The sequence below is a fragment of the Papaver somniferum genome, chromosome 2 (genome assembly GCF_003573695.1).
Source record: "Papaver somniferum cultivar HN1 chromosome 2, ASM357369v1, whole genome shotgun sequence".
NCBI lineage: Eukaryota > Viridiplantae > Streptophyta > Magnoliopsida > Ranunculales > Papaveraceae > Papaver > Papaver somniferum.
Window position 1 is genome coordinate 127,781,716 of NC_039359.1, and position 4,651 is coordinate 127,786,366.

The window sequence follows — 4,651 nt, forward strand, 5'->3', positions numbered from 1 at the left end:
ACGACGTTCAACCAAACCATTTTGTTCAGAAGTATGTGGACATGAAAAACGATGAAAAATTCCAAGTTCTTGGAGACGTGGAGTGAGTTTGCGATATTCATCAGCATTATCAGATTGAAATATTTTTATCTTTCGACCAAAAAGATTTTCAACATGCTTTTGAAATAAGAAAAATATAGAGAAAACATCAGATTTTTGAGACATAGGAAACATCCAAGTAAAACGACTATACGCATCAATGAATATAATATAATATTTATATCCTTCATTAGATAAAACATGAGAGGGTCCCCACACATCGGAGAGAATTAAATCTAATGGATTCAAATAAACTGTTGTACTGGATTGAAAGGGTAATTTATGACTTCTATGCTCATGACAAAAAGAACAAAAACTGATAGTTTGATTTGAAACTGGAAGAGAAAACTGAGAAATAACTTTGCGAACTGTGCGCATCATTGGATGACCCATTCTAGCATGCCAGGCTTGTAAACTAGCACGTTCTCCTATGTAAGCCTGAGGAATTGGAGATGAAACATCAAGTTGATAGAGACCACCCTTCCTAATGCCGCGAAGAAGAACCTTCCCGGTACATCGATCCTTCACAAAACAAAAATTTGGATGAAATTCAAATAAGACATTGTTATCAGTAGTGAAACGAGAAACAGATAAGAGATTATGAGAGATTTTGGGTGCAAAGAGGACATTACGAAGCTGCAACTTACGGTTGGGAGTCCCTAAAATTGAGGAACCAACATTAGAAATTGGTATAGAAGAACCATTACCCATCTGAATTTGATCAGGACCAGTATACTCATTAGGAAATTGAAGACGAGAGAAATCATTGGTAATGTGATCTGTAGCACCACTGTCAGGCGTCCAAGAAGGTGATGATGAAAACCCAGGTCCATAAGCAGCATAAGCCCGAGGTGCAGAGGATGGTGGTTAACGCCTAGGTGGTCGAAAACTCTTGTCATAACGGTTCCAGCAGTCTTGGTCCTCATGATTTTTACGCCCACAAAGTTGACAACGAGTAGAAGAAGAATCAGAGTTCACAGGCCCACGTTGATTGTCAGGTGAAGCAGGCCCACGTTGATTCTGAAAACGAGCAGGCTGAGATAAACCAGGCCCATGGTGATTCTGATTTCTGTTGTTACCAGTAGGGAGAAAGGAAGATAACTGAGAGTTGGGTGCTGAAGATGATCCAGATGATGAAAAAGAATTATACGAGGATTGTCGATTCTGGGCAGCGAGATTAGCAATTGGTTGAGAGTTGGAAAGCTTTGTCTGTTGATCAATACGGAGTTCAAACGTCAGGAGAAAAGTGAGAAAATCTTCAACAGACAACGAACTCATCGTGGTGGTTAATGATGTGACAATAGCATCATAGGTACTGTCCAAGCCAGCTAAGAGACAGTGACGAAACTCTTTGTCTGTGACAATGGTATCTGCTGCTGCCAAGCTGTCTACAAGATCACGAGCACGGTCTATGTACTGACGCATAGTTTGGGAACCTTTCCGTAATGCTCGTAGTTCACAGTGAAGATGATGAACTTGAGCATCAGATTTAGAGCCATAAAGAGATTCCAGAGATAACCAGATTTCTTTAGACGTTGTTAATCGATGTACATGACGAAAAGCAGCCAGGGTAAGAGAATAAAACAGCCAACTAACTAAGAGTTTATCCTGTTTTCTCCAGGAAAGATAGGCAGGGTTTGGGAGATCAGCAGCAAGAGTTTCTGTAGGGCATGGAGTTGTACCAGTGACATAACCATCCAAGTCATGTCCCTGAAGATAAGGAAGAAATTGAGCACGCCATAAGGAGTAATTGGTGTCATCTAGCTTCACAGTGATCATGTGATGTGGTTGAGAAAACTGAAAAGAAGAAGTCGTAGAGGACTGCATGGAAGACATGGTAGAGTTAATTATAGCAGAGACTGTAGAAGAGGCTGTAGAAGAGATGGTTGATGAGTCTGTCATAACTGAATAGGATCGGCTAACCTACTGATACCAAGTTAGAACTCCTAGGTTTAAGGGTTAACTACTGGGTTTTAACTGAAGAGAAGAGAGACAAGAAGTTAAACAAGACAGTTTCTATTAATTTCAAAACTCATACAATATACAGAAACTCAATGCATATATATATATATGCACAACTAACTTGAGGGTTAAGATACTATCTTTCCCAAATAAACACAATTTCCTAATATACAGGGATTTCCAAATATACAGGACTGCCGTGTATGACACGGAGTCACGTTGTGTTAACAGAGTCATCTTCGTTCCAACCTTAGCTTCTCGGGTTCGCTTGACCGCGCGCGCCGGAGTTCTTCAACTATGCCTCTTCTCTTCTCAATAATCTCAGTAATACAAGGATACATGATAGAAGAAAAAGGCCATATGAAAGCCTTTGGAGTATCTCGGAGGGATAAATACTATCATACGATGACCACAGTTGTACCAAACCAGAAGAGTTGTCGTCGTTATCACTTATATTTCCATCAATTCTCTCTTGAAACAAGTTAAAGTTCCCTTCTGAATCCAATGTTGCTCTGTATATGTAAACAACATTATCTCCTTGCTGACGTTGTCTTTGGTGTTCGTAAAGTGTAGATTCATAAGTGCCAGTGAAATATAAGTCACCGCTAGTGTCTAAATTTAGCGATATTGGACAATTTGGACTAGTTACTCCATCCCCATATGGAATCATAAAGGTAAACTGTTGGCCAGGCCTGAATATAGTGAATCCACCAACTCCCGGATTAATCGACAACTTATACTCGCCAGAACCGGGATTGAACAAAGAAACACTAGACACTAGATCAACATCATCTTTTAACGTTTGGCCGCCCAGAATAGTATCAGTCGGATAATCAAAACTTTCCCATATAATTTGAGATTCTAAATTATATAAAACGAAGTTACCATTGTCATGCATCTTTGCGTATGACACCGGTTGAATATGCATATGCATGTCTATTAGCGGTTTATCTTTACTGTCTGCCCGCAATACGAAATTCCCTTCTTCGGTGATGATAAGCGAATACAAGTTGGATAACGGAGGATCATGACGATTAGCAGTCCAAACTAGTGTTTTGTGTGGTGAGTTAACGAACCATATAGCAACGACATACTGATCAATAATACAGTTGGTTGTTGAAGAACTTGTACATGGTAACGGGTAGAAACCAAAAGCGATGTTACCTGAATCAGAAAGCCAATAACTAGTACCGTTAGGAGAAATAGATGAACCTCTTGTTATTTTGTTGCTGATGAAATGATCGTTCGACGATTCGACGCCTATGAATGAAACTAGTAGTAATAAAGATAACGCGAACATAAACTGTTGAACGTGAAGCTTCATTGTTTTGATGAAAGAATATAAAGAGAATTTGAGAGTTTTGGGACGTAGTGAGTACTTGAGATCAGAAGTTTGTGTTGTTTTTCTGAAACCAAGTGTTAGCAAAGATTATAGATGATCAGTTTTCTTATATAGGCTCAAAGCTATTCACCAACTAAGACTAGGAATTGGTTCTGAATTGGAGTAGAAAAAATACTGGCGGTTGAAAATATTTTGGAAAGTCAAGGGTGTTCCGATTCCAGACCAAACTCAGACAAAGTGCTCTATTTCAGTTCGCCAAAACAAAATCGATTCAGGTTCAGCGACTCAGCGGTAAAAAGAAACTTACCAAAACTAGGAAGGGTGAATACGTGGGTAATTTTGTAGAGCACGGCACGAATTGTCATTATTGCCTTTTCGGGCTTGTTGCGGCTTGTAGACAAGTGACTGCTTTGGGAAGGCGAAGCCTGGTTAGCCTAGTTCACGGACGATCAAATTGCTTCGGAACTCAGGGACGATCAGGTAAGGGGATTCCAACGGAAACGAGCAAATGAAGCTATTTGATAGTTCACGTGAATGGCACACAGATTGGTGAAATGGTAAACAAATGGAATGGTGCACTATGGAAATGGTAAGCAGTGGCTTAACATTAACCATGCAGCAAGGGTATGGCCGAGCAGCCAAGCTTTGACCGTTAAGCGGGTCATACTTTGTCCGCCAACAGGTGAAGTTCCCAAATCACAAGCTTGAACTTGAACACTTCCTTTTACTTTTCTTTTTTTTTTTTCCCGAAACACAAACTTTCGTTCAACAAACCAGGATTTACATAGATCCAATAACAGTAGACTGGAGCACAACTGATAGAGTGTACCATCATTGTATATTACAAACCTGACACCTCGCAAACTTAGCAAGCTGGTCAGCTGCTTTATTATCCACTCTACGAATGTAACGAACAATCACTTTCGACAAACTATGTAACAGACTAACACACTCAAACAACAAAGACCTACCAATCCAGGACACATTATTTACAGACCCATTTAAACCACGACTAACTTTTACATTCAGAGTAGATAACTACATTAAAAGGTTGATGGGAACATAACCAGCAAAAAGCTTTGTATAAGGCCAGTATTTCAGCATTTATTACATTCCTTGCCCAGATCGATGATGGTGTAGCTGTTATAAAAGAACCTATCGAATCAGTAAGGATAAAATCAGTACCTACAACATGATTATTAGGTAAAACTAAAACATCGGCATGCATTTGGAAACTGTTGGCATCATTAGCTGAAGTATCCGACATCT

General features: G+C 39.6%; 1 long non-coding RNA gene across 1 annotated transcript; it reads right to left on the reverse strand.

Annotated features, from left to right (window-relative positions):
* Positions 1-341: 341 nt before the first annotated feature.
* Positions 342-815, reverse strand: LOC113353927. The gene is made up of 2 exons (XR_003361611.1): positions 786-815; positions 342-600 (listed from the first exon to the last, which is right to left on the reverse strand). It is a non-coding gene; the product is annotated as an uncharacterized LOC113353927 (long non-coding RNA).
* Positions 816-4,651: the final 3,836 nt, after the last annotated feature.